Genomic DNA, 13,619 nt, shown 5'->3' on the forward strand with positions numbered 1-13,619 from the left:
TAGTCACACTGTTACATCTTTGCTTGGCAAATGAATACAAAAAGAAAATATAATGTTAATAATAAAAATACAATAGTGTATATTAATACTAAATCTCGTCATTCCGGGAGATAACAAAGTTTGTCCGCGAGCCCAGGTGGGTGAGGCGAAAATCAAATATTTCAAAGTACCCAAGAATGAATCGATGTTGTGTAACAGCTTTGAAGACCACTACTCTTGATCAACGAGATTATACATTATTATTTTTTTTAACAGAAGCCATGCAAATTATTAATTCTCAGTTGTCCATCAACTGCTGATAAGGAAATTAAATTTTCACAGGTTTACGAGACTGTGACGGCAAGGGTGTTCCTTGTCTAACGGTTTGCTGGTTGTGTATACACCAACCATAGTAGGATAGATCCAGGAGTGATTGGTCTTGTAGAACACTAATGTATTACTTACATTTCATAGGCCTGGGCATGAGTTTTCTTCGTGACTATCCATTCATCAATTTTATCTAATCGGCATTCATCCTCATCGTCACGACAAGCCAAAAGTGGCAGAAAAGAGACGGTAAATATGAAAAATACAAATACATTATTAGCCTAATAATTTGCAATAACACAACATTAATTGCCAGTAATTGCTAACAATTATTATTAGATATTATTTATACTATTGAACTTATATCAACGGCTTGACACCTAATACAAAAATTTCTGCTCGAGAATTGAAACAAATTAATAGCCAACTTTCTCTGCGAAGTGGTTAACACGGCATGCCACGATGTCAGAGGTCCCAGGTTCGAATATCGGCCTAGGCATGGTTGTTTGTGAATGTTCCTTCATCAGTTTCATCGTATCATCACTCATCCTCACCTTCGCGATTAGGCAAAGTGGCAGAAAAGTGACGCTAGATAACAAAAATCAAATCAAACAATTTACTAAAAGCGAAACATTGATGTTTTATAAGGCATAGCTTAATCTAGGAATTTCTTCATTGAAATTTGATATATGCAACAATTTTTTTTTTAGTTGTGGTGGCTAAGCAAATCGTCCCAAGAAATGATTTGATGTTCAAGTGCAAGATTCACTTGAGAACGTCAGGGAAATTCTGATGCATTCTCTCAAGTGAATGCACCACTTTTCTCCCCTTACATAAACACCGTGAGAAGACGGTTCGAAATTACGTCACTGGCAATGCAACGCAACGTGGATGCACCAGCAGGCAGCGGGACTACCGAAAAGGTACACCTGAGATGTTTCCTCCCCTCCAGAGTCCACCTCCTTCCTTCTGGAACCCCCTCCCCGCATTCCCCTTCCCTTACGGCCCACAGGTAACTGGGTCGCTATATAAACGTGGGCTGCCGCGGTCAGGCGTTACCATAAACGCTACCCGGCCCCAGTAGACGGGTGATTGTGACTACGCCGGCTTCAGCTGCTGAAAGTTCAAGGACACCGTAAGCCGTCAGGTATGGTTCAAAACAGGAACCACAGAGTTCATGTGTTTTGAACCATCTTCTCTTCCGCTTCGTCTCTCTCCCCTTCTATAATTTTGGAACTGTTCTTGTTCAGTGGAAGGACACTCTAGGATATTGTCTAGTGATCCAAGTTGATAGTGGTGACATATCGTCTGTTTTAAGAAGAGGTAAACACTGACACTTCTTGACACTCTTCAAGCAGCAAGCGGTTGCAGCAACCAGTCTATTTGGACTTTGAATGTCGACAGCAGTGGTGCCAGAACTATAGGTAAGACAAATCTATTTCTTTATCGTAATAACACTAAAGGTTCTGCAATCTCGTTACTGAAATTCATATCCGGCCTCCGTGGCGTAACGTTCTACGAAGTTTTATGGTCCTGTGTTCGAATCCTGCCTAAATGTATGTTTGATTTTGTGTGTTCTATTCGTGATTAATCTGGGAAGCCGACTAAAGTGGCGTAAAAAGCACATAAACTGTTAAATGGTTGGATCCAGTTGTGTTTCTATTTTCAGCAATTGTTTAGGATTCAGATTTTAGTGCTTTATAGTCAATTACATAAGTATTGCCAAGCAAGTTGTCCATCATCGTGTTTCTTCTGTTCGTTTTACATAATGAGCTTCATCAATTGAAACAAAACTCCAGACAAACTGCTCACAAACTCGGCATCAATAAATATAACCCAGCACTCCTTAAAAACACGTAGCATGCAAGAGACAAATGTTAATATAATGGATAATGGATAATTTGCCTAACAATACTTGTGCATCCCACTGTACTACTACGATATATACACTGTGTTTTGATAACGCCACAATAGAGTCTGGGGCAATATCCCGTAAGCAACGAACAAAATTTAAAAATTGGGGAAAATAACCCAGTATATAGGTACCATGAAAATAGCCTAGTATGTTTCATAGTATAACAAAATTAAAAGTTCACAATTTTCAACAAAACTCGGTCGCGGAAAATGTAGATTTACGAAACTTTTGGTTGTTTTGAATTTCAGACATGGGATTGTTGGACCTTAGTTGTTATTAACATTTACGAGTTTTTTTTTTTACAATTATTGTTGTTCTTTCATTCTACAAGTTTCTATTTACTCTTTATACTTTTTGTCTACGCAACACTCGCATTATTTTCTCAATCGGTGTCTCCCTGTTTTCATCTTCCCAAATTTTGAATTTATGTACTTTCTTCAATTGTTCGTAAGTTTATAATATTTTTTTTGTTATCTTTATGTTGTGCCAAACATCTTCCTATTTACATAGCCTAAGTCCTATTTCACATTTTGATATTCTTCTTTCATGTTGAAGATTGCTGACTTTCGTTTGCCAGAATATTAGTGGCATTAATGCATGCAATGGACAATACACGATTAAGATTTTTTTTAGTATTTTTTGTTATCTTCCCACATTCTGACAGTAGTTTGTACTTTGGAATATCATCTGGATGTATTTGCCACTTTTGCTACTTAACATGCCGATCAAATTTAATGTGCTTGTTATTATAACAACATCTGTGAATTGGCGTACCTTGGGGTAGGGGAGGTTGATGGGGGTCATGACTCCCCCCTGAGCTTTGAACAAATTTTCCTACCAGAAGGAAAGTCAAATGAGGGAAAAGATTGCAAAATATCGGACTGTATCCTGCAAAAAGAAGACATAGCCTTTTGACGAAAGTCCATGATACGCCACTGCAGCCGTGTCAGACACTCCTTTATTGTGTTTCCAATCTATATTGAACATAGCATAAGCGTCGTTACCGTTGAGTTGTTGGAAGGGACATGATGTAGACTGTAAAACATCAATATCTTCCATATACAAACACATTTTTCAGAATTTTTGGGGGACAAGCCCCCTGTCACCCCCGTTAACGTCGCCCGTGGAACATATCACATTACTTTCAGACCTTGTTTTTGCTTTCAATACATGTGGTTTAAAACGTAAACGTTCCCTCTTACGTAATACCTATCATGGGGGTATTGCAGTGTTGAGTTTTGTGATTATGGAATGACTGGCAAATTTTATTTCATTATGAAGCAATGTATACGGTGAGAAATAACAAATAGAACTGCATTGATATAGAAAGGATAATGTCGTCATTCAGGCTGAACTTCCAAATGGTGTTTTGTTGAGGATGTGTCGACGTTTCTTGCTTGCTTGATTGAAGTTGTTGAATTTGTTGAGTTTATGTTTTAAGTCCACTTTATGCACAGTAAGGCTAATCGGGACTGGACCTACAGTTTAAAGTGGAATCCGAACCACTATGTGCCTCCACCGGGTATCGAACCCGGGACCCCTTGATTACAAGGCGAAGACGCTACCACTGCGCCATCACGGAGGCCGCTTGATTGAAGTGATTGAAAATAAGATTCTGGATGATTCAGCACTTAGGTCATTTATCCCATCACAAGGTGATTGGAGAATGGTGCTGATCACATCAGTATAGCAGAGGTGGAGAATGTGTGGGACCTTCGTGACAAGGTATGATGCACGCGGGATATCTTTACTTTATTTTTACCTTTACCGAAACAAGTGCGAGACTTGTCTACGTATGATATCTTACACTTGTGGAAAGTTTGTTCAGTAATTTATATGGGAAATTTTGGACCTGTAAAACGGACTAGGGAAAAGGGGATAACCCCGCATATCTAACTATCTCGCTTTTGGATGCGCCTGTTTATAATATGAAGAACATTGATATTGCCACAAAATTACGAATCTCCTCGAGGAAAGGTTTTTCACTCCATAAGAATAGCGTCCTGGATTATTTGCTAAATAAATGTTACATTTGCGAAATCATAAATATTATTATTTATTACTTAGCTCCTCAGGTCTTTGTGTTTGTCTTGTGTAGTAGTTCCTCCATTCATATCGGGGGTTAGGCGTAGAGCTGACAACTCTGCACTGTAAAAAGACATGTCAAGAAACAGCAATATAAGGCCATGGATGTTCCCAAGGTAAAATATTCCGGAGGTAAAATAGTCCCCCGTTCGGATCTCCGGGTGGGGACTACTTTGGGAGGTCCCTGGACTAAGGATAAGATCTACGTTAGGAATAAGGATATTAAATTAGGCACCTGGAATGTTCTGAGCCTTTACCGGCCTGGGGCATTTCAGTGTACAGTTAATGAGATAGGGAAGTATAAATTAGATGTAGTAGCTGTCCAGGAAGTTAGGTGGTCAGGAGAAGGGAATTGTAAAACTAAAAATTATACTTTTTTCTATGGTGGTACTGAAAATCATAATTTTGGAACAGGCTTTTTCATAAATAATAGAATTATCTCGGCTCTTAAAACAGTAGAATTTATTAATGATAGGATATCATATGCAGTTTTACAGGGTAGGTGGTGTAAAATTATTTTAATAAACATACATGCACCAACGGAAGATAAAGATGATAATACTAAAGATGATTTTTATACAGAGTTAGAACAGGTCTTTGATAAATTTTCTCAGATTCTGTTAGGTGACTGTAATGCACAGATTGGCAAAGAAGAGACATTTAAACCCACGATTGGTAAAGAAAGTCTTCATGAATTAAGTAATGATAATGGTATAAGATTGATTACTTTTGCAACCTCAAAGAATTTAATTGTGAAAAGTACCACTTTTAAACATAAAGATATCCATAAATATACCTGGTCTTCTCCAGATGGTAAAACTCATAATCAGATAGATCATATTCTCATTGATAAGAGAAGGCATACTAGTATAATTGACGTTCGTACACATAGAGGTGCTGACTGTGCCAGTGACCATTATTTAGTAATTGCTAAATTAAGAGAAAGACTCTCAGTGATAAATCATAAGCAACAAAATCTAAAAGTTCTAAAATTTGATACAGGAAAGTTTGCTGATGAAAGAATTAAGAAAGATTACCAAATTAGACTGTCAAATAGATTTGAGGTTTTGCAGGATTTAAATGATGATGAAAATATAAATGAAACAGACGTAAACAAGAATTGGGAGCACATACGTAATGCAATAGAATCAGCAGCTAAGGAAAGTATAGGATACCATAAACCGAGAAAAAGTAAGCCATGGTTAGATAATGAATGTCATAATCTAATAGAAATAAGAAATCAGGCTAGACTTAGGTGGTTAAATAACTCGGATGATACAAATCTAAGCAATTATAATAGAATAAAGCGAGAAGTTAACCGCACGTTTAGAAGTAAAAAAAGAGATTACTTGAAAAGAAAAATTAACGAAATTGAAACAAACAGCAAAAATAAAAATATCAGAGATTTATATAAAGGTGTCAATGAATTTAGAAAGGGGTGGCAACCTAAAGTAAACTTGATAAAAGATAAAGACGGTGATTTTCTAGCTGACCCAAGCGATATTCTAAATAGATGGAAGAACTACTTTAATGACCTTTTAAATGTTCATGTAGGAGATAAATCAGAAGTGAATGAAGTACACACAGCAGAACCTTTAGTTCCAGAACCTAACTTGACTGAAGTTAAAGATGCTATTAAAAGGCTTAAGAATAACAAAGCACCTGGCATTGATTTAATACCAGCTGAGTTAATTAAATATGGTGGAAATTCATTAATATGTCAAATTCATAAATTAATTTGTTTAATATGGAATAAAGAAGAAATCCCTCAACAGTGGAAATAATCCATAATTGTTCCTGTGTTTAAAAAAGGTGATAAAATGAACTGCAATAATTACCGTGGAATTTCTCTACTCTCAACAACATACAAAATATTATCTAACATTCTTTTAACAAGACTAACCCCATATGCTAATGAAATTATAGGTGATTATCAATGTGGATTTAAACGTAACAGATCAACTACAGATCAAATTTTTCACATCAGACAGACACTTGAAAAAAAGTGGGAATATAATCAAAATGTCCATCAGCTATTCATTGATTTCAGAAAAGCATATGATTCAGTCAAAAGAGATAAATTATATAATATATTAGTAGAGTTTGGAATACCTAAGAAGCTTGTTAGTATGATAAAAATATGCACCAGTGAAACAGAAAGTAAAATTCGTGTGGGTAATAATATGTCTGACAAATTTATAATTCATGATGGGTTAAAACAAGGAGATTCATTATCTCCATTGCTCTTTAATTTTGCCTTGGAATATGCTGTTAGGAAAGTAAAAGAAACTAAAGAAGGACTAAAATTAAATGGTGTGACTCAGTTGTTAGCATATGCAGATGATGTAGACTTACTGGGGGATGATGTGAATACAATTAAGAATAATGCTAAAATATTTTTCAAAACTGCTAAAGAGATAGGTTTGGAAGTTAACAAAGAGAAAACTAAATATATGTTTACAGGCCGAAACCAAGTGTTAGGTAATAATCAAAATCTAATTATTGATAACAACTCGTTTGAACCAGTTTCCAAATTCAAATACTTAGGAGTAATATTAACAAGTGAAAATTATATTAAAGAGGAAATAAAAAGTAGGCTTAATTCAGGAAATGCATGTTACTTCTCTCTTCATAAACTTTTGTCTTCTCGTTTAATATCTAAGAAACTAAAAGTTAAAATATACAAAACAGTAATTTTGCCTGTAGTATTATATGGGTGTGAAACGTGGTCCCTTACATTGAAAGAGGAACATAAATTGAGAGTATTTGAAAATAAGATCCTTAGGAAAATCTTTGGACCTAAAAGGGATGAGGAGACAGGTGAGTGGAGAAGGTTACATAATTTAGAACTACATAATTTGTACTCATGTCCAGATATTATTAGAATAATTAAATCAAGAAGACTTAGGTGGGCAGGCCATGTGGCACGAATGGGAGAGGAAAGAGGAGTTTACAGGATTCTTGTTGGGAAACCTGATGGTAAGAGACCTGTAGGAAGGCCAAGACGAAGATGGAGGGACAACGTTGAGATGGACCTAAAGGAAATTGGTAGGGATGGAAAAGAGTATATAGATCTTGCTCAAGATAGGGACAGATGGAAGGCCTGTGTTGCTGCAGCCATGAACCTTCGGGTTTAAGAAGGCTAGAGAGTTAGTTAGTTCAGGTCTTAGGATGTTAACAATTTAACAAACCTGAAAATTTTGGGGGGTAAGTGCCCCTCTTGTCCCCGCTAAGTTACGCCAGTGACCATAAAGCACTGCAATACTTTCTACGAGTGTCGGACATCTACTGTATAGGTCCCGTCCACAATGCGTCCGAAAGCAGATGCACGGTAACGATGACACGAAACTTGGGCCTACGTAACGAAACGAACAAGCAATTTTTCAAGGAAGCTTCTCTTATTGCCGTAACGATGCGGGTGGAATTCCACGGCAGTTCGGGGTCAGCCGTGCTGTGTACTATGTCACATCACAAGCCGTACGCCGCCAGGTTGGGACGTTACCGGTTGTGCCATTAATAATAAATAAACAAAAACTATTAACATGTCGCCAGCTGAATACAGTTTTGCCAAAACTGATGGGGAGGGAGGGAAAGGGGGGGGGGGGCTAGGACAGTTACTTTCTCTTGGTCACATTGAGAGGAAGCAAGAGTGGAAAAAAGTGTGTGGATGCTCCCTTAAATGCCACCACTGCTGTTTTGTCGTATCTCCACTTTTCATTGGAAATAGACTTGATGTCGTTATTGTGTTCCGTACATGTTAATACGTCACGTTCCGAAGTGACGTGTCTTGATGTCAAGCGGTGTGAATTATTTTGGATTGGTGTTTTAAGTCCACTTTATGCACAATAAGGCTAATCGGGACTGGACCTTCAGTTGAAAGTGGGATCCGAACCACTATGTGCCTCCACCGGGTATCGAACCCGGGACCCCTTGATTACAAATTGTGTAGTGTATTCAAAATCTACTTACATCCAACTTCAATCAGCTCTTCTGAAGAGTTGGTGCAGGTGGACATACGACAAAATAGTATCCAACCGGCGATATGCACAGTAGTGTACTCGAGAGCTATCAGACTTCGAGTCCGCACCCTGAAGTATGGTTGTACCCACTTGCTGACTTGAAAATTCCTAATTCATGTAACCAAGTATGAGTTTTCTGAGTTACAAATGCAATGTAATCGTAAACACGCATACAAATTTGGACCAAGAAAAAGTTTCTATCGGATAACGTCCTAAAACTGATGATATGATGCGGATACAAGATCATGTCAGCAGACATCGGCAAAGTGAAGTCCTTGGGTTTAACTCTGCCTCCTTGTATCATCATTCATACATTATGTTGTTCCTTTTATTTTATGTTCTTGTTTTAGATAAGAGTGACATCCGTTTTATCCAGAAATTTTCACAATTCATAGGTTAACTATTATCTTAATTTGTCACATAGACCATCTAATATTTTGCCGTTATGTGAAAGAAACATTTAATGCCAGTATAAACTGTGAATCTGTGCTGCATGGCTGAATAAATGCAGCATAGAAAATGCTGTTTTTTGGATGCTTAGAGTCGAAACGAGTTCTCAATGAACAAGACATTACCAAGGAAAGTTGTTCGTCCTGATGTTCTGTGCATGCTGTGAAAGTTTTGTCGTTGTTATATGGCCAAACATTATCTAAGATTTCACGCACAACAATACAACAGTTATATTTCTTGTACCACCTAAATGTAAGAAAAAAAGGCTTTTTATTATTATAACTGATAAGTTTATAACATTTTCCCCAGCTTTCTGCAATTCTGATTGGCACCAATGTCGTTCCAAAAGAGAATAAAGTATTGTCTGGTTAGCAACAGTCGCCATTGTTGATAATTAACCGCATGGATTTCAACCGTAGTAATGTTGGCATTTATACGGTGCAGACAAAGGATTCGGTTTCGATGCCAGGCAAGAGCATATTCTTTGGTGTGATTTGTCCCGGTTATTCTGCCCGTCGCCATGACGAATGTGATTGCAATTTTATTTCGTGCCATTATTTCACTTACCAACTTTGTGCAAAGGCACAGTTTGTTTTTAAATACATTTTATGCTTAGGTAAGCTGATCCGGACTTGACCTGGTTTAATTTGGGATCTGAAGCACTGTGCAAATGTGCCTACATCGAACCGAGATCCACTGATTTAAAAGACTATAGCGTCATTCACTGCTCTATCGGAAAGGCAACATAGAAGGCTATACTGCACAATTGACCCTTGTGTTTTACAGTTTCGACGTAAAAGACAAATATGTTCATTCGTAGTACTTAATTTGTGCTTCGATTTGGCACTGTAAATTATTCAATTACAACTTCCTGTTCTGTGAAATAATATAAACTTTCTTACATTACTTACCATAGGAGCTTTCCTTTATCGAAATCCATGATCTAAACACACAGTATTGTCAGATCGAACTTTGGTTTTTACCCTGGATTGTTTGCGATATTTCCAGTAGGATTCAACTATCTTTATTTCGTTTTTCCATCCGTATTTATGATTTTCATTTTATTTTTGGATATTATTCATTAATTTTTAGTTCAAAGGTTTTCTTGATTTCAGCTTTTCCAAGAACCTACAGATGGCCCCTTTCTTTATAGGTGGGTCCGCAACTCCCCTATCTTGTTATATCCCCTTTCTCAAAATAAAGGAAGCAAAATATATTTGATAAAGTCGTGTCTGTCACGTCCTCCTACTTTGCAATATTGGGTCTTGGGTTCGATCCTCGGAGGAAGCTCCGAAATGTAGATGTTGATCCAGATCGCGGATTCCGGTCTCGAGAGCCAGAAAACAGCGGCGATGGGACACATTCGCTGACCACGTGCCACCCAACGAAAGGCTGCTTTGTAAGCTTTGAACCTCAATATTGCACCACGAAGAGAGGGACAAAGTTTTGTTTATGAGCAAAGTGCAGTTTAGGGACAGGACCACTGTTTAAAGTGGGATCCGAACGACTGTGGAATGTGCCTCAACTGGGGATCGAAACGGGGAAACTTTTAATACAAGTCAGAAACGTTACCATTGGGGCCATTGGTTCTTAAAATTGTACAAAACGTTAAATTTTAATGCGTAGAAGCTGTAAAAAATACGAAATAGCTATTGCATAATTGCCGATGGTCATATTCATAATATCGAGCACCTGCTCCATTTCCAACAATCTGTTTTGACCTATGGGCAAGCTGCTTTAATATTAAGTTATCCGCAGGTTTGGAGCCCAGGACCCTTTGCTTCACAGTACGCTGAGTGTCGTGCCTAAAATTTTCGAAAGGGGTGGGGGGTGGGGTGAGGAATAGTTTTTGTAGTCGGCCATCATTTTGAAATGTTTTCCTGCCTTTGTTTTTTTTTTTTTTTTAGAAATACTGGGCCAAAGTGAGGTATTACCCCACCACCCCCTTGGGTTTAAATAAGCGGAAATACATGGTTGTTCACCAGAACCAAATTATTTTAGTAAAAGGTAAAGTGTTCCCCTGTGAATAGCACCACGCCATGAAGGCGTATAGGGGGTGTGGGTGTAACGCCCCACACTTTCTTTATCCGGTCGTGAGTGGGGGTGATGTGATCAGCATCACGCCCCTGACCGCCTTTACCCCCCCAGGGTTTCCCCCAGGTACCCATGTTATTCGACGCTGGGTGGGCGCCGGGGCCGCTTCCACCGTTAGAAAAGTTCCCGGATTTGAACCGGCATCGTGCATATTTGTATAGAGTTAGCAAGACATTTAATCAGAAATACCAAACAAATTTGTTGTTTACTGTTACCAAAAAGCTTAACAAAACGTTGTTTTTTTTTTAAATTTAAACAAATATGTAACCACTAGGTAGATGGCGGGTGAATAAGGCTGCGCTTAGAGATCAGTGAACACTAACAGGACACCATGTTGTCAGGAAAGTGACATAATAGCTCCAAGGACATGAAGGAGTTTGAGGATTGAGTCGTTTGCTTTCACGCTCCACTATTCAAACGGGACACGGGCTCCTATAAGTGAAGAAAATCGATTCACTGACCCTTCACATTAAACGCCTCCTGAGCATTGCAACAGGCAGCGAACCATGATCCTCTAACTTGCAAGAGAACAGCAATCGCGTGAGAAATTGCGACTGCCGTGCCAATAATACCGCGATTGGCCTAAGCTGTTGCTCTTCCTGCCCTACCGAACGTTGATTTTTCGATTTATTGCCGATCCACGACTTCCCATATCAGGAACTATGAAAATTCCAATGAAAACAGTGTCATTTCAGGACCAGCTCTATACCAGTTGGATATTTCAGTGAAACGTCTTCCCAGCTTAGTGTCTGAAAACTAAAATATCCTTACCTTGGTTAAAAGCTGAGGCTGTAAAGAGGCACTCAGCACACATAAGGACAAAAACAGGACAACACACAGAATTATACTGGCCATAGAGCCAGTCGCCAGAGCCTCGCTACTCTACAAATAGCAGTCCAGGGTGTACTACATGGAAGTGAGGTTGACAATTGGGTGTACTACGCGGAAGTTACCCCCCTAGTTTTATCATTATTTTGATCTGTTCCTTTGAGAGTTAGGTGGTAGACCAGCAATAGCTGGACATCGGCAAGCAATAAAGTCAGTTCAATTTAAATTAACCTTGCCCATTGCTCTTTATATTCGCAATATTTACATGAATATCATTTTATCACCCACAAACGTGGCATAATTATCATGGAAACACCTAACTACAATATGCTGTAATCAAAAATAAACTTAAACCCAGCTCAGTACCAAAAAAAAATAAGATTTCTTTGTGTGTATCCCTCTATCGCGCGCGCGCGCGCTGAAGAGTAGGCCTAACTCTTTCTCCAATTCCGCTCGCATTGCACGAGAGGAGGAATGATGCATTAAACTTAGACAATAAGATAAAGCCAACCTCTTAAGCTAAATAACTGTAATGTAGGTTTACATGCGCCAGTAACCGAGAAACGAGCGTTTATGAATTGTAAACTTTACTCTGCAAAGTTAGGTTCTTATTTCTGGTGTGCATTATTCCGCGCTGACAATAAAAAATCCTGATTTGCATAAAAAGTGAATGTCGAGCGATAGTGAACATTCCATTGTTGTGTTTGTCTGATTGTTTCGGGCTAATTGCAACACGAGTAATGCGCAGTCAGGAAGAGAAGAACTAAATACGTACATAAATTTCTTATAAGAACTTAAATGTTGTTCTGAGCACTAGCCTACAAAAGCATTATTTCTTGTAACGCATCGCATATGAAATATAAGGAAATTAATTGTTAATTGCAGGGTAAGTGACATTTTGGTCATTTTTGAGTTACAAATTAAAATGTGCCATCCTTCAATTTTCGAGTGAAATTGCCATGTCATACAATTTGCATTGGACTCAGTGAAGCCTTCTGAAATTGGTAAACACAACATGAAAACAATTTATCTACAGTACAGCTTCTAATAACCTTTTCTCTTAATGAATTCAGAAATAACGAAAATGTCTCTTACCACGTTTCACACCCGAGCCCTTCGATTAATTATTTGAAATTAATTGTTCATTGCTCTTCTGAGCTTCCTTGGGTAAGGCGATATTCCTTTTGTCATTGTCTCTGGTCTATTATTGGATAATTTTATTACTTATTGTCGCTTTACCTAACCTTCTTTGTAAGCTTTAGCAAAAATCCCTGTTCGGTTAGGTTAGACTAACTTCTATCAGGTTAAAAGAATAGTTAGGTTTTGTTTCTGTCGGTGCATGCAACAAATCTAAAGTTTTAGAATTAGCAATAAAGTTTAGAAACGTAAGATCAAGCTACGACTTCACGAAAATAGAACCATTAAGAGTACTTTACTATTCCTGCGTGCAGTCGAAACTAGAATATAGTCAGTAATGTGGAAACTGACTCAAAAATACTTAATTTTAAACGGGGGCGACGGGGTGGGGGCAGTTGCCCTCCGCCACTTTTTGCCAGTTTTGCTCCCGCACTATGCTAAACCTTAGGTATATACCAAGAGAAAGTAAACTGCCCTTGCCACCCCCACCCCCACCGAGTTTTGGAACAATAGCCGCCACTAATTTGAAGGCTTGAATGCATTCAGACAACGTTCCTTAGGTACCTCAAATTCAAACCCTATGGAGAATATCCAACGATTCATGCGTTTTCAGTAAAGTAGCACCAAGCAACTTGTCCTGTCTCTACAGATCAATTAACGGTATAATTGACAATTCCAACATATTATCAGCCGTGGCATCTAATATTTCCGTTGTTAAAATTAAAGTCCCAAAGCCAAAATATTTCATTGCCAGAGAGCGAACTTCTCCGGAGAGCGTGCAACTC

General features: G+C 38.2%; 1 protein-coding gene across 2 annotated transcripts in view; it reads left to right on the top strand.

Moving 5' to 3' along the window:
- Positions 1-1,374: 1,374 nt before the first annotated feature.
- The window catches only part of LOC145994876 (uncharacterized), a 61,792-nt gene continuing 49,547 nt past the window's right edge, over positions 1,375-13,619 (top strand). For both annotated transcript variants that reach the window (XM_083131314.1, XM_083131315.1), the window contains exon 1: positions 1,375-1,730. The gene's annotated coding sequence lies outside the window, so the exon portion shown is untranslated. The remainder of the gene's footprint in view (positions 1,731-13,619) is intronic.

This window comes from Lepisma saccharinum, chromosome 11 (genome assembly GCF_977018435.1).
Source record: "Lepisma saccharinum chromosome 11, izLepSacc3.1, whole genome shotgun sequence".
Taxonomy (NCBI): domain Eukaryota; kingdom Metazoa; phylum Arthropoda; class Insecta; order Zygentoma; family Lepismatidae; genus Lepisma; species Lepisma saccharinum.